The sequence below is a fragment of the Cyanistes caeruleus genome, chromosome 14, assembly GCF_971803275.1.
Source record: "Cyanistes caeruleus chromosome 14, bCyaCae1.hap1.1, whole genome shotgun sequence".
Taxonomy (NCBI): Eukaryota; Metazoa; Chordata; class Aves; order Passeriformes; family Paridae; genus Cyanistes; species Cyanistes caeruleus.
Window position 1 is genome coordinate 6,785,292 of NC_141714.1, and position 22,385 is coordinate 6,807,676.

General features: G+C 39.0%; 1 long non-coding RNA gene across 1 annotated transcript in view; it reads right to left on the bottom strand.

Moving 5' to 3' along the window:
• Positions 1 to 1,857: 1,857 nt before the first annotated feature.
• Positions 1,858 to 22,385, bottom strand: part of LOC111928516 (uncharacterized) — a 60,691-nt gene continuing 40,163 nt past the window's right edge. Inside the window, exon 6 of the long non-coding RNA XR_015276291.1 lies at positions 1,858 to 2,534. This is a non-coding gene — a long non-coding RNA (uncharacterized LOC111928516). The remainder of the gene's footprint in view (positions 2,535 to 22,385) is intronic.

The window sequence follows — 22,385 nt, forward strand, 5'->3', positions numbered from 1 at the left end:
TCTTAGAAGTTAAGTTCTATAATACTTACTATTTCAGTCCCATGGCACCCAAAAGCGGTGGCAGAACTCCAGGCCAGGTCCTTGCAAGCAGTCCTGGAAAGCATCTGTGGTACATGAACTCAGCCCAGCCAGGGAGATGGACACAAGGTCACTTCAGACTCTGGTGCCTACAGCATCCACGTAACCAGGTCCAGCACATCAAAAAATGAGCTGTGTTTAAGAACTGGGTGTTCTCACACCTCACTCAGAACTGGAACCTTTCAGATGGGCAAACCTGAACTCTCTCAGTACATTTACAAGAGCTGAACCCATGGGCTGCCTGTCCTTGCTGACAGGTCATGCACCACCCCAAATTCCAAGGTGTTCACACACCTTCTGGTTTTGTGGCTGGCATCAGCCAGCTGGCTCCAGCAGGCAGGACATCTCTGAAGCACAGAGGACTGCCTCAGTTAGGGACAGAGCGGTTCATAGGGCTGCAGAAAAACTCACACTTAGCACTATCACCAAAGGGAATGAAGGGAATGAAGCCACCATGTGCTTGGGTCAGAAAAGAGCCTGCCAAAGACAACAAAAATAGAGACCTGCTGTGAGGAGCCAATGAGTTTTGTTATACCTCTACAATGGCTTTCAGAGGCATGTGGGGAGAGGATGCACAAGTGCCATATCCAGGAGGCAGCTAGGAGGAAAGCTAGGAGGAAGGAGAAAAGCTTTGTCTCTGGGAAGACTTTACCTGGCAACAAGTTCACATCTCAGATGGGAAAGGCAGTCAGCAGGGGACACCGGGGACACTGTACCCCAGAGACACTCTGCAATCAGATGGCAAAAGGACAATGAACTGCAGTGGGACATTGGACTGGGGCAATGGTGTCCTTTCAGCAAGCAGGCTTTGGGAGGAGCCAGGAGCATAAAAAGTAATTGTGTCGAAAATATCAGGGGCTGTTCTGTCTCCCTCCTTTTAACTGTTTTGGGGGCCTCTGGGTGCTGTTCTGTCCTTTGCCTTTTGACTCTTTGGGGGCTTTTCAAACTTGCTTTTGGAGTCCTGCCTTTTGGCTCTCTAGCCCTTATTGGCTCTTACTCACCCTGACGACTTGTCCTGTCTCTCTGTGTCCCTGACCAGCGCCCTGCCTGCTTCCTCTCTGCGCCCCTGCCTGAGCCACCTGTGTCCAGCCCTGCCCGCCCCCAAGCCTGCCCATTACTGTGATCCTCCCCAGGACCCTGTCCAGGCTCCTGGCCCCCCTGCCCGAGCAACCTCACCTCGTGTCTGGCTGCCCAGGCTTTGGCCACAGCAGGCAGCGTGCACAGCCCCGCCTTGGGACATGGACAGCGCTCCCCGACCTCCGCTGGGAACGGCCTCTCTTCCCTCTGCCTCCTCTCTCCCCGGTTTTTCTTCCTTTTGCTCTGTCTTCTCTAGCCCTCTTCAGTAGTGTAATTCTATTTTACTTTGTCTTTTCGTTACCAATAAACAGTTCTCTGATGTAACATTTGCCTCATTTGGCTTAATTCCATTCCTGACCATCCATTATTAGAACTCCTCGCTGTTCCGCACATTGGAACAAGATACCTGCCAGCAGCATCTTCCTCTATGTGCACTTTTCCAAACTTTCATCACTACCACTGAGAGAAGTGCAAACTGTCTATTGTCCAGAAACTGGGAAAAATATTCCCCATCTTTCCCACTGGAGCCAATAGCAGGCTCTGTAAGCTTGAATGCTGGGTATAAAATGTTGGGAGGAACAAGTCTTAAATTAGCATTTCTACTCCCAGAGCTGTTTCCTAGTTCAAATTGCATCAAATTTTAAACTAAATCTAAAGCCTGAGATTGTCATGGCCTAGAAAAGATGAGTTTGAGTGATATTCTTACTGATCTAGAATAGTTTTATTCCAGCAGTGACTGAAATTTATTATCAGAATGGATATTTTATTAGATTTGTAGGTGCTACCACATTAATGCATGCCAGGAGGGAAGCCCATATAATTAAAATTCTATGAATATAAAATTAGTAGAAACTCAATTATGAAGCACTTCATGAACAGAAGAAAACAAATAACACAGAAAAACAGTGTGAACATCCTGATAGAAAAACAGTATTCTATTTAACATCCATTATTTTATTAATAACATGGAAAATGTCAGTTTCCCAAGTAGTTTGATTTAGACTGACCTAATAAATTATTTGTCAGTGTAAGGGGATTGTTTCTTAGTTCATAAGCAATTCCACACATATTTATAGAATAACCCCACCGAGATCAGGGAAAACGAGTAATATTAGCTGACTATATCATCTTTACTGCAAGAAATATGCATCCTGTATCACAAAGGCAGGATGAAGACAGGAGTAACCTTACATCAGTTATGAAGCTTTCTAAACAGGTATTAAAAAAAAAAATCAGCCAAGAACATAAGGATTCTTCTGTACCACTAGTTTAAAGCCCTCTCAATAAGTTCCTTCAGTTCAAGAGCTAAAGTCCTTCTGCCATTAACAGAGAGATGCAGCCCATCCAGTTCCAGCAGGCCAGGTGCTAAAAAAGTTGCCCTAGGAAAGAATAAGAAAAAAGAGATAAAAATGACAGTCTAGGAAAGATTAACATTTGACCATAATTTAACTACTATTTAATCACCACTTACAACTGACCAATAAACAAGGAAAAGAAAGAGGAATTGAGGTGGTAACTGTCATCTAAATGCCACTCCTACAATAAAGACAACAAAATTAATATTAAATATATAGATTTGTGTTTCTCCTCAACTCCTTTGTTGCTGCTTCTACTATTTATTCTCCTAATGAACATGGATGTTATTAATGAGTGAAATAAATCAATCCTTCTGTTTATCCTACAGTAATACAAAATATCACCCTCATTTGAATGTCATATCAAAATAAAGCAGCATACCAGAAATTCCAAGCCTCAATGCATGCTTTTTTATAATTTTCTCTCTCTCCTCTCTCTCGCTATTCAATAGGAAAATGAATGAGAAAGTGTGGCCTACATTGTCATTCATTTTCAGCTGACCAATTCTAATCTTTTTGTCTACTAAAGCCTGACCCAAACCCCACCAAAATCAATAGCAATCTGTCCAATCACATGCACTGGCACTTCACATATTGTTTCATTCAGCAGTGGTTAAACTGTTTATACATGAGATACCAGAAAACCACAGTCTTAACTCTCACCATTTGTGAAATTTTCTGCTCTTAAATGCACTTGTTCCACTGATAAGATTTATTTGATGAGATTTTATTACACAGCAGCTAATGGAGTACTAGAAATGGCAACTTTCTCATTTCCTTATTGATTTTCCCTCTTTCAGCTCTCAAGCAAGTGCTTCCCAGCATGCTGAATTTCCCTATTTGGAAAGTCAATTACCATCTACTTTCTCCTGATGTTAAAGCACTAACAGAACAGAAAGGAAGGGGGCAAGAACAACATTTTTGGTGTTCTCCTTTTTTATAAAATATCTTGATAAAAAATAGTGTTGGCAAAGATATAATCAAAATCTGAGCTCAGTTTCTGGTCCATATAGGCAGAATTTATTTCAAATACCTCATTTACTTCATACATATCAAGATTCATTAGTCACAACACCGGTATTAAACTGTGCTGCTCCAGTATTACGTGTCTATGCATTGCCACTGCAGACAAAAGGTAAAATGAGAACCAGCACAAATCATTCTAGAACATCTGTTCTTTCTCTTTCAATTCCTGACCTTACATAGCCACACAATTTCTCTTCAAAACCTGCATTCGCTGTGCAATTTTGAAAAAAGAATGCCAAGACAAATGTAACTCAAGGTACTTTTAATCTAAATGCCAGCACTAAGTGTTTTATCAATTATTATAAATAACCTTCAAGAGCAGGTTTTTAAATTTTAAGAGTACTGCAAATCAGACAAAAAAACCACATTTTATGTATAGGCTCAAAGTAAGTTTAATGTCTATAACAAAATTTCAGATATAAATAACATATTTTTATTGTCAGGAATAACATAGGAAGGTATTTCTTGTTCCATAGGGAAAAAAAATATGCAAACATAAAGAGAAAAATGCTTATCTTAGAAAGGGTCTGTATTTTTGGCTGCATAATTAAATTGTTACATTAATGATGAGAAATGCTCAGATTTCAATCTAAGCATATTTCATAACAAAGTTAATCACTTATGTCATGGAGATTGCTGGTTACCCACATATCAAACCCCCTGTATTCTCCTGTTTAATCACTGTTTTATTTAATTAGAGAAGCGAAGAAAGGATTCAGGATTTCACAAAGCCAACAACTGCAGGCTCCCCATTTTGAAACTTTGGCTGGCAGAGACCAAACTGAGTTTACATAGTATGAAAAATGCATCATCTATTACAATAATTAGAAAGGATTTCATGACACAGGGTTCTGTTTCCCCTTCCATAAAGAAGATGCTGCTGCCTGAAAGCTGAGGCTAGTAATGGAAAAAAACACTGCCACCAAAATCAACACAAAACCTGAGCAAACAGGCAAACAGACCACAAAGGTCTGACCATCTTCATTAAAAAATTTACTGTCTCTTGAATAATAAAGATTATTTCCAACCTCTGACAAAAAGCTTTTTTGAAGCAGCATGATCATACTGTTGCTTCTTACGGGCAGCTGATACAAATTATCATCAAGAAACTATTTAAGAGGCATTGCAGCACTTTCTCTATTGAAAAATACGACCTCTGATGACAAGTAACTGTAATGATACAGTTTAGCCTCATTTCAGGGCTCAACAAAAAAGAAACTTATGATAAACTCTCATGCTTCTAAACAAGCTATACAATATATCATTAGTGAAAGTAAAACTGGCATGGTTCAAATGGGGCAAAGTCTTTGGAAAGAGTGCTGAGCTTTCCAAACAGTAGCAGCTTGTGTTCTTTGTGCCTTGTGTCTAATCAGTTTTTTGTGGGCTTAGTGTTTTCTTGACAGCTGGTGTACGGACACAAGATCAAAAACTGTAGGTGTAAACAACATAAGATTTGTTAGAAATGAGAGCCCATCAAAACTACCTCTGCAAAAGTAAAACTAAAAGCTTACATTGCAGTTTCTGTTTGGAAGACAAATCCTGCTGAAACTGCATGAAGTCATTAAATCCATACTAGAGATATTGATTTATCACTCATCGGGCATTCTTTACATATTTTCAAATTAAACACCCTCTTCCAAGTGTACAAAGAATCCCTGTCATCAAACAAACTTTCTTTTATGCTGCTTGGAAAATAGCTTAAGAAATTTCTGTAGTTCCAGCCTTGGCCTTATGCTTTTAGGTTAGGCAGCTCTGCTGTTTCTTTTTGAAGTTTTGGTCTGTCTTTACATTATGAAATAACTCAAGAGAAAAAGCAGAGGCAGACACAGGGAAAAAAACAAACAAACAACAAAAACCAAAACCAGCGGAATATAGCAGACCACACCCAATGTCTGAATGTGGTTACAAGTATGGAACACAACAGCTACGGAAGAAAACAGTGATGTCCAGTCCACAGGATCTCCAGGAAAAGTCTTGAAGTTACACATCTTCTGCTCAATAATCACAGGAGCCAGGTGGCTGTTGCAAAGTTTAGAACTGGGGAACAGGAGCCAGATTAGATTGCTTTGATGATTCTCTTAATAGCAAAATGTCAGCAGAGCTGTTTGTAACTAAGTATCTCCCGCCTGAGCTCACGGATTGCAATACAATAAGCACAGTTAACCCACCCAGTATTGCTCCTATAACAGCACTTTGCTTCAGTATTCTAGAAAGACGGTTCAGATGTTGCCACACTTCCCCCACCAACCCCTCTGCAATTTTCTGAACCAATATCAGCAACAGGTCTTTATCTCTACCTTTTCCTTAATTCTAGCAGTTCAATAAACACTGCAAAACTCAAAAAATTCTAAGACTTTCTGTCTCTCTATTGGTAGCTCCTCAGAATCTGTCTCACTGTTCTGTATTTTCCTATAGTATTAGGCTCAGAGTGTAGGTTTTCATGTGGAAGTAGTTGAGAACATTAACCTCATTAGGAGAAAAATAATTGTTTAAACCAGACACAGCAGAAGAACATTTCTGCTTGTCACACACCACTCAAATTCTCATCCTCTGTGAGCACAAGAGGACAGATGGCTGATAGCAACTGGCAAGTCAGCCAGGCAGACAGCTCATGTAGTGCTGAACACAGCAGTCCATAGATAATGCTCAGTCTCAAGGCCTGACCAACAACAAACTTTTCCTGAGTTTTCCATACAATATAGCTGTACAAGTAGCTTATACTTTTGTTTCTTAAGGTTTGGATTTTAAGAATGTGAGCGATCCTACATCTGCAGGAGGCACGTATAGAATACAGTCCTAGGAACTACATATACAGAGTATGCATATATATATATTTTCAATAAGAAAGTGCAAAAGAAAGATTATTTTCCAGATCTATAATGACCAGAACCTGGTCCTACACTCAATCTGAGTAATACAGGTTTTCTGATGAATGTTCAGAGGCATTAATTTTAGGGATATATCATTGCTAATGTAACTGAATTTTCAGTCTTTCAATATGTATTACTGTAAACACTTATCAGCAACAAATTTAGCATTATAACAAAAGTTTTCATGTCTACAATACTGAATTATATTTTGGCTTATAACCAAAAATACTGTCTTAGTATTCTGTCCCTATGCTTTATGAAGCAATATAATATTAAGAGTTCAGTCCTAAATACTATAAACATCAGATAGAAACCATTTCTTTTACAAATAATAACAGCTAATACAATTTTTTTAAATCTTCAATTACAACATTAAAAATGAATAATTACAATAATAATATGGACTTTACTCTGCCCTATTAGATACTGGTACAACTACTCCTTTATGAAACCATGCTTAATATTACTGATATCAAATTATAATAAAGTTTCTCAAATACTAAACAGATGGAATCAATAGAACAGAGCAAACCTGACTGTGGCATTCATCAATTTAATCAGCCTTTTGCTGCTGTATTTTATGAATCTATATTTCTCCCTTTATTTCTTCTTTATTTAGAATTGTTAATCTTCATAAATATTTCTCAATAGGCTGAAGAGAAAACCTAATTCATTTATTTGTTTAAGGACCTTCCCATTCACTTGCATCTGAAATCTAGAATCCCATTCACTCTTGTAACCTTTATATCACATTTCTCCCATACCACACAATCTGACAGATGTCAGTCTCAGCTCAAGATGAAAGCAGAGATGTGTAAAGCACAGATGAAATATTTTGACAGGTCTGTCCCTAAAAGACTACATGGTATCTATCTTACTGGAGCCAGTACTTTTAGGGTACCATCCTTTCCATGCTTTCCATACAAGTGTTTTGAGGCCAGCACAGAGTCTGGTGGATTTAAAAAACAAACCTTAATCTGATTCTGCCTGGCCACTGCATATTCTCCCACTGACAATTCAGTCCAGCTCTGGACTGGAAGGGCACAGTTTTACAAGTTGTAAGTCAGTTATTCCAACACTGATAGGGAAATGTATTCATTACACCACCTCCCAATTTTCTTTATCCTTTTTTTGCCACTGAAGTTTCTGCTGCCCCTAAAGCCAAGTTCACAGTCATAAATAAGAAATACAGATTCTATGCCTAATATCTACATTCAGGCTTATCACATCCACATGCCCTATAATGAAACACTGCAAAATGGTCATGAAAAGATTACCAGAAATCAGAGACATGCACAGAGCTCTGCACCTTTACTTGGCCCCAATCCTTCTTAAATTATCTTCTTGTGCTTCTTTTCCAAAGCCACTTTGGGATATTTTGGGCTGCAAATGCCTAAAATGAAGGTTTTGGGTTTAATGCTCTATCCAACACCTATAAAGAGACATAACCTGTGACTTACTGGAGAATATTCATGTTAATTCTACACTGCTAACAGGAGTGCAAGAAAAGGATACTTTAGACAAATCTACCAGAAATTACTAAGGAAGAAATTAATAAGACAATTTATTCTGCCTTATGGCAGAAGAAGAGAACAGCAGATCTCAAAATCTCTGCCATTTACTATATAAAAAAAAAAAGAAAAAAATTCTTCTTTTATAGAATTTATTCCATGCAGTGGGTGTTCCATACATGGGACCTATTTCTCTGAGTCCCCCAATCAAAAGATTATTCTTATGCTTAAAGATGTCAGTCCAATGGTGCTAGTTACAACGAAAAAAAACCTCAAACCAATGCCTAATACCCAAGTTTAAGTCCCCTCCTAGGCACTGTAAGAAATAGCCATTCTTTTTAAGTGCATCCCTGGATGAATTATTTTAAACATCTACACACACAGCTATGCATCTTATGGCTGAATTCATGATTGCAAGTAACTGGTACGATAATATAATAGTGGACTTGAAAGTAATTCTGGGCACCTCCTCAGTCCAACCCAAAACTTTTTATGACTATGAACAGGTAATTAGCAAAATGTTCTGTAACATCTTAAGATATTGTTTGATCACAAACATAACTTATGAGCCTACAACACATCTTCTTTGCAACTTAAAACTACCAGTAACTTATTGAGAAACAAATCACAACTTTGTCTAGAACTTGATTAAGCATTTAAGTACCAAGCTGCAAAACAGAAAAAGTACTCAGTCTTGAAAAAGTAAGACCACACAACATTACAGAAAAAGAAGAAAAATGTAGAAGACCAAAGAACATTTTTCACACACAAATGGTAATAGGGGAAATGTAGATTTTTCTGTGTTTTACTACAACCATTTGGCTCATGGAATTCATAAGCTACACCCTTGGAAATCATAAACTAATATTGACAACATTTTAGGAAGGCCTAAAAACATGTCCTTATCTGTAGAAACCTGGCTGTTGTCTCCACCATTTCTAGACATCCAGAAACTGAGACACAACTCAGAGTACTTCCTTCAGTGGTAGAGAACAGCCACCCATTCCTGAGAAAATAAGAGCCAAGAAAATATCCTAAGGCATATTTCATTAAAGCATATATTAGTCACTCCATTTTTAAATAAGAACATATATTCAAAGAAGAACTTCTGAATAAAACACGCTGAATTTACAGGCTATGGTTCACATTCCTTTTGAATTAAAAGAAACTTGCATTTCTCTAAGGAATACACAAAATTATTTTACCCCAATTCAATACTTTACTGGCTCTCAGTCTTATTTCTCCTTCACCCAGCACATGTTTAATTTCTGAAACTAAGAGTTTGTCTTTGTGAAGTTCTTCAGGAAAATATAATTACATAATTACATTTATATATTATTTTATAATTAGATTTCTAACAACTCGTTTATCGGATAATATGGCACTCACACTGCAGAATCAATGCAGCTCACCAATTAGTAGTGGATTTCATCTTTGCAATGCCTCAGCAAAGCACTATATAAAGGAGAAGCTGAAGGAAAGTGTCACTTAAATTACTTGCTGCAGCAGCACAGAAAGTCTGTAATGGATCCACAAATGTAATTGGAATCTCAGTCAACATTCACTGTCCAAACCTCAAATAAGCATTATTTTCACAGTAGATAAAACAGGAGAGAATTTGGCCATTGGACACACTTTCCACTGTATCAAATATGAAACGTATCATAATCTATCTCTTCTTCACGAGAGCAATTCCTACAAGTTTATATCCTACTAAATTTGTCTTACTATAGATATAATAAAAAATAAAAATAGCAATTGTTTTGGACAACTGCTATTTATCAGTGAAATCTTCATAGTTTTAAGTATCAGAGATTTATTTAATGATTTAACACCAAATGAGTTGCTATCAACATTAGCTGAATTATTGCTGCTTTATAATTATTGTGATTTGATTGAATTTCCATTTAAATTTAAATCCATCAAGGAGGCCTGAATCCACTAAATCCTTTATCAAAATTTTCTGACACCTCTAGTTATTTAACTTACATAATCGATTTCCTTCAAGCATCCTGAAATTGAGTCTATGTATAAAGATTTTTATCCTTCTGATTGTCAACTGAAAATTCTCAAAAAAGATGCCTGATCAGGAAGAACATCAGCTGAAAAATGTAACTCACTCTGACAAATTATTAAGCTTACTACAGAAAGAAGTAAGAAATCATAAAAAGTTATTTTAGAGGAAAGTTAGATTATCCTTAGCCCTTTATAAGACACTCATAAGTCTTCAGCAGACCTAAATGAACAAAAAAAAAAAAAAAAACCACTATATAATATATCCAGTGATAGCTCAAAATGCTTTTAAAGCCTACCTGAGTAGTTTCTATAAAAATCAAATCTCCTCAAACTGAAGAGCTCAGACTTCTGGAAGGAGGATAGCTATAACAACCAAGGAAAATGTGAAATACTTCAGTCTTTAAAAGGCCACCTCACCACACACAAAACCGAATATTCCTTTAGCAGGTCCCTTTCCAAGAAGCAAAAACTGTTTGACAACGAACCTGGAGACAGTGATGAACAGACAGGTTTCCATGCACAGTTTGGAATAGCTGATATTTACAAAACCTTGGCAGAAATAAGACGGCAAAAATGTTAGGACAACTTCTAACATATTACTGTGTATTGAAAAGGAAAAGCTGAAGTGTCATAGTCTTGATCAAAACATTTTCATCAAACTTTTCAGGCTGGTAGGCTGGTTTATTCAACAGTGACTGATTATCCTCGGGGACTTCCAGTTCTAGGATATAAGAAATGTTTTCATATACTTAGAAAACACAGAATAGCCCTTAGTCTGTATACAAAGCACTTCATCTTCCCAATTACAAATGCTTTCACATATAAAAGGATGGAGCTTAAGGCTATGCAGTTTTCTCCTGCTTGACATCCCTTGGTAATTAGGTATCAGACTCATGTCCCTGTAATATTTCCTGATAATGTGCTAATATTTGGCTCTTTGGCCTCAATGCCACTCTGAAATAAATACAGTTTGAAGACTGCCAGCAAGCTGCAGCATGGATCTCCTCCTAACTGTAAACTCTGCTTCAGCAGAATTTTTCTTAGCTTCTGAATGTATTTTATAATGCATAACCATCTGATATCAGTGTTGGTTCCTAGTTAAATAAACAGGATTTGGAGGGGTTTTACATCATACTTAAATACAGATAGATATAAAAACTAATCACATTCACTTTCATGTTTTTCCTCCATTAGAAAGGAAAGCCATTGGTCTCCCTGTAAAATGAAACTGGTTATGGTCCTTGCCCACCTTTCTCTCAATTCTACTTTATGCTCATTTTTCATTCTAAAGGATGCCCATAAAATGGCTACTCAGTGCTTATGTCACAACACTTATGTGAAGAAAACCCTATAGGCCTGATACTTCCTGTGACTGCATTTGCATTTTCATGGGTACATAAGTAGCTGATCTTGAATAATTTAAAAGTATCTCTTTTTTTCCTGTCTGATCACCTCAGCTTAATTTAGGGATTTTTAAGTGCAGGGTCATCGAGGCTTTTTAGTCTGGTGATGGATTTCTGGGGTTGATTTTAGAGAGAGGTTTTGTCGATTTTTTTTTTTTCCTAATAGTTCTCAGAATTAACCAATTTCATCTCCACCATACTCTTTTGCCCAATTAAGAAGAATAGCTTTAACTTGTAGACCACTAATTCCAGTCTGGGAAGCTCCAGGAGTAGCCTCCATCATAGCAGTCAAATCACATTGCCTCCTCTTCAGACCTTCTTCATTGATCTAAATCACATTATTGCAGCAATACCTTTACAGGTGGAATCTCTTTAGTTTTGGGTTGATGTATTTGGTATAAATGAAAGGCTCATTTCTGTGTGCCAGTGGCATCAAGCAAAAAGACAAAGCACTGGGAACAAATGGCACTCCTGCAGTAAGCACAAAGATGCATTGAAGAACTCAGGTCACTCAACAAATAAAAAAACTCCAATCAGCAATCAGAAATTGAGACAAAATTTGTATTTATGGAGCACTTAGATTGCACCATGGAAGATGAACTTCATTTATCCTACGCCCAGTGCAAATGGCCACTCTGAGATAAAAAAATCATAGATCACAATTCTTTAGCCACTCTGACTCCTTCCTGTAAAATGAAGCCTCTCAAAATTTTTTCAGATTTTTTTTTTAAAAGTGTTTTTGCTTGTCTTTCCTGTCTTGCCTGTCTCAAGATCCCTTTCCATGTGACAATGAGTATTATTCAAATAGACAGAATTTAATGCTACTGCCTTGACAGAGAGTATGAAAAGAACACAGAGAACATGATACAACATTGTCAGTGATGCAACAACATTCCACTGCAAAAATAAGCAGCAAGTAAGTAAGTATTTGTAAGTGGCCAGACAATGTGATCCTGCAAAGGCACAATCAAACCCAGTTACCATCCGTGTGGTTCAGGTGCACTCACATTGCATCCAACCACAGGGTTTGTGCAGCCTCAAATACTTCCAGCACCTCAGAACAAAACTTTGCTTCAGTTTTGGGGAAAGAGGAAAAAGAGATTAGAGATGAAAAATATTCAAATCAATTCATAGTTTTAACCAAGCTTTTTAAGAAAATAGAGGGTATTTTAAAAGACTAAGAAAGATAAAAAGAACTTTAATTTCTATGCATATTATAGAAATATTGTTTGATTTTAACAAATTATACATGGATATTTCCAAATTTTATTTGAGAGATTTTTTACCAGGTTCTTAAGCTGAGGGAGAGCATTTGCATAAATACCAACACAAAGACCCAAGTTTTACATTTCCCAATTATAGTTACCTATCATGCCTCAAAAAAGAAGTTTCTTGTTTTTGAAAATACTCTGCGATTTAAACTGGCATCTAATTTATCAAAGCTCTTTTTTCTTAAATGGAAAGTTAGTCCTCCTTTTTGAAATATTCAAAAATTAATATTTTTTTCATCTATTTATTCAAGTATGAGTATTCTGGTCTTAGTCCAAAAAAAAAACCCAAAGAGAATAGAAAGCACTGAATTAAAAAGAAAGCAATTTTTTAAAAAGTGGAAAAAATGGGAACAGAAATCAAAAGCAAATAATTTTATCCCACTGTCATGTCACCTACACATTAAAAAAAACAAAACAAAACAAAACAAAAACACATTTCTACTATGCTAGAAAAGTTAGAGCATCAAACCAAGGAGAGGTTTTGGGAGATCTGTGGAAGAAACATGAACAATATTCCCTAAAAGACAAAAGCTACCAAACCGGAACAGCTGTTGTGGCCTCTCTTCTCTAATTCAAAGATGGGAAGTTTGCATCCTAAAGACCCCCCATGAGACAACAGAAATATAAATGGTAGCAGGCAGAATTCTGTAGCTCTAAAACAGAAGAATATGCAGTAGAGCCAAAATTAAAGGAAGATCAAAGAAACAAAATTATTTATGCTATGTGTGTGCATAAATATGGGTTCACATAGAAAATACTTTTTCTTTTCCCAATGTTTGGGAGTTACTGTGATCCTCAGAATATTTTAGTGTTATCCATGTAAAAATGCAACAACACAAGTAGCTGAATACTTTCCACTGTCACTCAGTAAAACACCTGGAATGCACAAAATGCACTTTAGCACATTTCCTGCTGTTTAACTATTATATGGGCACATTTAGAAATGACAGAAGGATTATGAAGCACATAATGGCCCAGTGCTCCTTTTTCTTCAAAAACATCTTGTCTCCCCATGGGGTTTGATTACTTACAGTATTTCATTTCTCATTACTGGTAGTTACTGGATCAAGAATTGAAGCACTTTGCCTAACCAGTTCACTATGTTATACTATTTAAAAGTTTGGGAGAGTTTCAGTTTAAAAGAGATACAATAGGCAACAACAACAAAAAGGCATAGTCAGAGCAACAGCCACATATACTTCATGTCATTTCCTTAAAAACACTTGATCAAAGAAAAAAGAAAAAAGGGGGGAAAAAACAGAAAAAAAACAAGACAGAAAAAAACCAGAAGCAAAAACCGCAGAGCTAGAGTGGTTTTTTTTAAGTGAAAATGCACATTAAATATTTGCTTTAGTTGTGTTTTCTCTGTTCATAGTTTGATCATCACATCTCATGACTTTTCAGAGTAGTAAACAATCATTGTCCCATAGGAAGCAGTAATATACGTGGTATTTTGACATTTAAGATTTAACAGTTAAAGTTCCCAATAGGCATAATTAGAGCAAAAAATGCACAAAAGTGAATAACCAGATAACATTTGTGCACTGATATTTGAAGAAATAAATTCATCACCATAAGGGTATAATGAGTCTTGAGAAGTATTAAACAGAAAAATCCCAGACAAACTCTTAACAGATATGGTCAAAGAAATTACTTTGGTCTTATGACTTGAAGTACATAACTTAACCTAGACCCCTGATAAAATGATCAAATTTCCTCATGACATACCAGAAAATAAATAATTTACTAAAAACCTGACTAGCTGAATAAATTAATATATTGTTGGGAAATAAAACTCATTGACTATAGGAGGAGAATACAACACAGACATGGGATAAATGCTGAGAAGACAAAGGGTTGGACTCATCAGTTCAAAAGTTCACCTCTAAGTCCTGTGATCCCACCTGATGCAATAACTGGTGTCAACTCTGCCAACACATGATTTTATCATTTAACACATTTTTATCTCTTGACACTGCTCTACTGCATACAGAGCATATGGGTATCTGACCTAAGGTAAAAAAAAGGCAAAAATAAAATAAAAATCAAAGTCTGACAGAAGATTCTCTAAACAAAATTATTTAATGAGTCAGTAAAAGGTCATTCCTGTTATGATTAATTAGGATCATGATATAATTACCCTTACAGAATCAGACCATCTGTTCCTAAGAGTCCTTACAGCCATTCTAAAGTAACACTGTTTTCAATCCTAATATTTTTTAGTAGTCTGGTTCTAATTCTAGCAGAGTCTCTCCCCTCTAGCTCACAGCAGAGCACTCTAACACAGTCCACAGGGCTTTGCCAAATGGGGGGACCCCAAGGGGAGGTCAAGGCCGCACCAGGAGCCCCCAGTTCACAGGGCAGCAGGGGCTGGACCTGGATGGGACAGGAGCAGTGGCAGCCAAGGTCCCACACAAGGGCTCTGGGGCAGAGCCTGCTGAGGAGCAGCTGAGGCAGCTGGGAGGCTCATCCTGGAGAAAAAGACACTCAGTGGGATATTATCACTCTCCAGAACTCCTTGAGAGGAGGTTGTAGCGGGGTGGGGGTGTGGTGGTCTCAGTTCAAAACCAGGAAGAAACACCAATTTAGTGTAGTGGTTTAGGTTCGCCAATTTGAGTTTCCTGGTCAATGCACCAAATAAGGTAGCGGGTTCAGTGCTGGCTAAAATCACCAGTGCACCTACCAGAATTATTTATTGATTTCCTGCTGTGAGATATGAATTAGGAGGAGGGCAATCAGGCTCAAAGCTTAAAAGGTATAAAGAAAACTTTATTAACAGAACTACAAGAATAATAACGATCAGAATAAAACCTTCAGAACACTTCTCCGTCCCTCTCCACAACTTCTTTTCTTTGCCAACTGACAATATAGAGACAAAACCTGGGATCTTCAATCAGTTACCACCTCTACAACAGTCTTTCATCAGCTCTTGTAGGGAGAGGAGCTTCTCTCGCCATGCCATGGAGACTTCTCCACAAGAAACAGTTCTCTCATGGCTTCAATGTCACAGCGAATCAGCTGCCCAGGAGCGGAAAATCTGTTTGCAGTGTCAAAGTCCCTCCCATGCCTTGCAGCTTTCCCACAGCTGCTTTCATGGGCCATGTCAACTTATGGGGTACTATTTTAAGGATGAGCTGTTCTGGCATAAAAAACCCCAAAAGTTCTCTTCTTTTATCTCTGGGAACAGAAGCTCTTCTTCTATCTCTGGAGCAGAGTTTCTCATCTCTCTCTGTTCAAGCTTCTCATTAGATTACAGCTTTTCAGCATCCACACGCTCCAGCACGAGTGCCCTTTTCTCATGGGCTGCGGGTAAATGCTGCATCCCCCCACGTGCTTCATGAATTACAGGGGAAAAACAAAGTCTGATATATGAAACATATATCTTCACTATAGCCTTACGCAGTGAATTTCAGCCAAAGACCAAGGCATCTCCTCAATCCCCTCCTAACTAGAATTTGACTCCTTCTGACCTCTGTGTCCCATGTTGTTTTCCTCACGTGTCTTCACCCTTTCCTCTTCCTGATTCGGGAGAGAATTGGTGTTCGTAGGTTCGTTTGTTCTCGAGCTTTATCAACTGAAGCAGTTTTTACGGAGTTCTGCGGCACTGAAAAGTTGATCTCATGCGGGCTGTGCATCAAGGGGATCGCTTGCCGTGCCTCTGGCTGCTGCTCACGGGGTCTCTGCCCACACCGTGTGAGCCGTGCCGCCCGCCGGCTTCACTCTGCGCTTTTCTTCATGCGGAGCGCCGAAAACAAGCAGAGCTGCTGCTGCCGTTTTTGTCCTTCTGTCCGCACCATGGCTGGCTAAAAGCGGCTAAACAAACAAAGTTCATTGCGAGCCACGCTGAAGCAGCCACGGCCGGACGCTGCTGTTCTGGTTGCGTTGATTTTTCAGCCCTGCAGTCCCGCCCCCGGCCGCTCCTGGCCTCGGGGCCGCTCCCAGCGCCGATGCAGCCCCCGGCTGGCACGGCCCGGCAGTGCTGCAGGAAAAAGGACCGGCGGGCTCTGCCGAGAAGGGGCCCGGCCCCGCAGCGAAGGGGCCCCAGCCGCCCGTCAGGACGGGGCCCGGTGCACTCCCCGCTGAGGGGCTCGGCAGCCCGCCCACAGCCCCTCAGGGAGCAGAAAATCTCGGCCGGGCCCGTGGGGCCGGCCCAGCCCGGCCGCGCAGGCCACACGGGGCGGGTCCCACCAGCACCCCGTCACCTCTTCAAAAGCCAGAAGCCAAGAGAAACATTTCCCGGCCTTGCCTGTCTTTAAAATGTGAATCTCACAGAGGCGGACCTAGCTTCTAACAGTTTAATAGGTTGTCAATTCTCAGCGCTAGCCAGCTATTGGTTTTTGCTAGGAACAGAGGAAGCTCTTAGCAGCTCTTACCAGAAAAATCATTTCCATGGGCGGCTTCCCTCCTCACCAAGTATCAATTAACGTAAAACCGCAACAGGGAGTCAGTCTTTTCATCCAAACAATAGGACCTGAGGAAACATCCTCAAGTTGTGCCAGGGGAGGTTCAGGCTGCATATTAGAAAGGGTTATCAAGCATTGGAACAGGATGTGCAAGGAAGTGGTCGAGTCACTGTCCCTGGAGATATTTAAAAGATGTGTAGATGTGGTGCTTGGGGTTTGGTGGTAGTGTTGGATAACAGTTAACAGTTGCTGAACTTGATCTTAAAGGTATTTTCCAACTTGAACAGTTCCATGAAATATTAAGTCGATAATAAAATTAAAATGTCACCAGAATATTAAAAGTCTGAATAAAACACCAAAAAAAAAATTAAACCCGCAGTTCACTTGGTCAAATTCAGCAGCAAAACAAAAATGCACAACAGCTATAAATAAAGCTACAAAATTATAAATCTGCATTGCTCTGAGTTACACATATCATTTTTCTGTAGCCTGAGATCCTCTACATTTTTCAAAGTTGAAGTCAAAGATGTCTTAAAGTTCCTTTTTTATCCATAATACTGTGCTAATATGTTAATATAATTTTGCTAAACCAAGATTAAGTAAAATGATTGATGATAGTGAACACTTTTAAGTCTATTTTGATCAATAATTATGTAGTTCTCCAAGACAGCTTTATTTATAATACATACCAGTTATGCCAGGTTTTTTTTCATATTGATTCCTTCTACTGGGTATGACAAGCAAGCAGAAGCAAGTGGTTTCAGTGCAATTCATTTAGCACAGGAGATTTCCATTGTGATGAATACATCACAATGTTACTAAAAATAAATCATTAATGGATGAGGTTTTATATTGTACAATAAGCTACTAACTTGCTGCAATAACTTCATAAAAAAATTCTTGTTTACTTTCTTATGATACATATACAATTCACATTTAGGTAGGCTGGGGAGAAATCTTTAGGGTGTTGCTAGATTTGAAAAATATACTTTAAATATACCCACTTCTTTTTCCCCTATTCTCATGTCTCTTTGATCTTACATCGCTAACTTTGTCATTTTACAGCCCCTGAATTTCCACATTTCTGCTTCAAAAACAACTCACACTAAAAGCAAGCTTAACTATTTAATGCATCTTTTAGATAGACTATCCATGCCTAATGTTATCACCAAATTTAACATGATTCTTGTATTCCAAAGTTTTTCCTTCTCCCTCTCCAAGGAAAGTTAAACAGCTAAGATTTTTTCACATTGGACATCCACATGGATGAGAGTTGCATACCTACAACATATTTCCTTTTCTTTTATTAAAAAGGAGAAAATACTAATTTCAGGTTTGCTATAGCAAAAGTTGTCAACTGGTATTGCACAGTATTTTCATATGTGTTATTTCTACATCTTAAATCTTCCTCCAGTTATTTCAATATATATGCTCAGTATTGCCAATGTCACTAGTGAGTATCTAATTAATTTCCAATGTATTAACATTAAGCATTTTGAATAAAGGAGAGGAAATTAAACTACCCAGAGGAGCAGCTGTTTAAGGTCATCAGGGTGTATCAGTTTGCTTCATCTGAATTTAAGCACCTGTCACACATCAGTTTGCCTAAGAGCAATTAGAAAAGCTTTATTTTTATCTAAACTTTTCAAACAGAATTAATATTGTACTGAAGGAGCCCTTCTCCCTTCTTCCACAGGACATGAATATTGGTTGCTTGTAGACCAAGACTTAATGAGTTCTAAATACTTTCAGATATTCAGTACTTTTAAAGGGAACTGCTTCACATTGTTTTCATCTTGGAATCTGTACCACAGAAGAAGGAAATGAAATTTTTCAGCTACACAGAGTATTTGTGTTAGTTATGGAAAAGTCTGACAAAATAAAGTAGCACTACAATGACATAAAAATAATTTTCAAGATAAGAAAGACCTTGTCCCACCACTTTCTCCATCTTTTGCAGAACTTCCTGAACTTTATAGGTGACAATACTAAGAAGCAATACAATGTGCTGCCTAGAATAATCTTGCAGGATAGCAAGGAGTTGTGCTGTCCAACCCAAGGACCTGAGCGTGGCTGTTTCATCAGGTTGTATTTAATATCCCTGGTAATGTGTGCCAAAGTGAAAATTGGATACAACTAAGGTCACATTTGAAACGTCACTACTGAAAAGAATTTGGAAATGATCAGAAACTGAAGCAGAACTTGGTCCAAAACTGCTCCAGTGTTGCATCAATATTGTGAGAAGCCTCCTGCTCAGCATGGCTCCATTTCCCATTCCCCCCAGTACTGCACATTGTCACACAGCGAGTGCTGCAGTGCAGTGCAGCTGCAGTGATGTAGAAACCATACCACTGCAGGAGCAGCAGCTGTCACCACACTGATGGTCTGCTTCTCAGAGTACGTGCTTTTTCCTTTAACAGCTGCCATTTTGGAGTTCTAATCTATCAAGGACAAAACCACACTGAACAACATTCTCCTGAAAGGGATCCAGCATTGTACCTGTGTCAGGTACAATTTTCACTGCAAATTGCTGGAGCCATTCTTTCATTTTAGCTTCTCTGTATTTCCTTAAGAATGATGCTGTCAAACAAAGGCCATAAATGTGACATGCAAAAATGCAAATATCTTTTTTTTTTTTGGTCAGCTTCTATGAGAACCTTCAAATTTTAGTTAACTTTCCCATTGTACACAACAACAATCTCATAAAGCAGTACAAGGGCAGGATGTTTCATTTACAATAATGTAAAATACCACACGCCTCCTGGTGAATGGTCATGCAGATCAAAACAAAACAAAAAACAAAGATATGAAAGATTTTTAGGAAGATTATTTTTGAAGGTTATTTTCCCTTTTCTACATTGTATGAACATTCTAAATCTAGACAGCTAAAAGCACTTTTACTTGACTAAACACAGAAGCTGTTAACTCAAGCTGCAGTGGCTTTGTCACTTCCTCCTGTGTTGTAATTTCATTTCCACATAGATAGATGGAAGGTTTATCTTATTGCCACTTACTATTCAAATGAAATAAAGGGGAAGACATGTTGTCCCTTCCAGAGGGAAGAAAACCAACATGAAAGATAAAATAGCATATATATGGTAAGTTCTGAATATTCACATTAATTGCAAGATAAAAACAGTAATTTATATAGAAGATTACAACATGAATTTGTTGACTTCAGTTACAGCTACTTACTTTATCCAGCCATAACAGAGCAATCTCAATATTTTGGTTTCAAAGTGACTGCATTTTTAGTGAAAAAATGGAAATAAAATTGTGAATTCCATTCTCTTGGACCATGACATCCTTGCTTAAAGGCTGATCCCAGAGCTCCCCGGAAGTGTTGTGCTATCTCCAGAGCAATGCCTGTGCCCAGCCCTGCCTTTCAGCTGCCTACCCTGCGAGACTGCACACAACCCACACAGAACTCGCACTCCCAGCTTGGCAGCACCTGCTCAACATCATCCAGGTTCCTGCTCTGCAACACTTCTCCCTCTCTGCAATCCAAACTCTCCCTTCCCCTTAAAGCATCTAAGTGAAACATGTAATTCAGTGGCTATTCAATGACCCTTCCCCCCCCATCCCACCCTGAATACTGTTAGTCTGCCAGTAGTCTTGAAGGAAAATCCTCAAAGAAATCAAACTCAATTTCCCAACACCCTATATCCCTCCTCTTCCACCAGGCCAATCTATTTCCTTTTTGCTGTGCATAATGCAGGCAGTCACTTTATTCACCCCAGTTTACATATTCTTAGCTTCAAATGGAAACACCTCCCTGATGCAATCTTCAGAGAAGCTTGATGTTTACATGTACATTTTCACTCTCTTGCCATTGAAAAGTTTACACATGCCTCTTAGAGGCAACAAATGATCTCCTGGACCTGCAGCTTGATGGGAGCAAGTACTGCCTTGTGGTAGTACAAAGTCCATTATCCCAAATGCTCCATGCGAAGAGATTTGCATAGTTGAAGAAGATTGTGTAGTTAAAGGAGCTTTTTCCAAGAAGAAACTAGATATAAACACAAATCAAAATTCAACATTGAAAGGCATAGACATAGACTCTTAAATACTTAAGAAAGCCGGAAGGAGTTTGTGGCTGTTTTAAAGCACTAGCGAAAAATCACCAGAAAACTTATCTTTTGCTGTGAGATATGGATATGGAAAACTTAAAGGAATAAAGAAAGTTTATTAACAAAACTACAAGAATAAGGAACCAGAATAAAACCTCCAGAAACCCTTCCTTCCCACCACCCAACCATTCCCTTGTCCAGCTGACAACATAGAGACAAAACTTGGTAGTTAAAACACTACCAACTATATCATAGTCTTTTCATCAGTCTTTATAGAGAAAAGATGTTTCCTTTTGTCATTCCATGGGAAGTTCTCCACAAGAAAAGTTTTCTCATGGCTTTCCATTCCCCTGATGCCAGCCGCCCAGAAAACTCTGCCATCAGGCCCTCCTCCCATTTCACAGCACTCTGAGGTGTGTTCATGGGCCATGAACTCAGGGGGATCATTTTAAGGATGAGTTATTCAAAGGCAAAAGTTATCTTCATCTGTCTCTGTGATCATCTCTGGGAACAGAGGTTTTCTCTTTTTTCCTGAGGGCCGAGTGTCTCCATCAATTCTCACTTCTCTTGCTCTGTTCCAGCCTTTCATGGGATCACAACTATTTCACCATCTGCTCAGCTTCATCAACAGATTACCTTTACTCAGATGTACACTTTGAAATACTTCATTCCCCCCAAAATACTCTTTTATGAATTAAAGGAGTTTTTCAAAACATTATTGTCCATCTCCATGGCCTTAACAAAAGAATATTTCAGCTTATTAAAGCATCTCTTCATTCTCTTCTCATCCGAGGCTTGATTCCTTCTTTCACTGACTTTGATGGTTTATGTTGTCTCTTTACATGTGAAGCTCTCTCTCCTCTCTCTGGGAAAAGGATTAAATCTGCAGCTCTCATCTGGGTAGTAAAAGGGTTAAAATCTGGCTCAAACTGTGGCTAGGTATTCATGGTGTCGGATTTCAGCTCAGCAGAGCCTAGGGCCGGGGCCCCCCTGGGAAAGGCTTCAGCCACCCTGCTGGAACAGGGACCAGAGGCTTCCCGGGAGGGCCGCAGCAGAGCCCAGCCCCGGACCGGAGGGAAAATCTCACAGACTCCACCCTGTAGGCTCCATCCCCATCCCACAGGCTCCATCGCCACCCCGCAGGCTCCATCCCCATCCCACAGGCTCCATCGCCACCCCGCAGGCTCCATCCCCATCCCACAGGCTCCATCGCCACCCCGCAGGCTCCATCCCCATCCCACAGGCTCCATCGCCACCCCGCAGGCTCCATCCCCATCCCACAGGCTCCATCCCCACCCCGCAGGC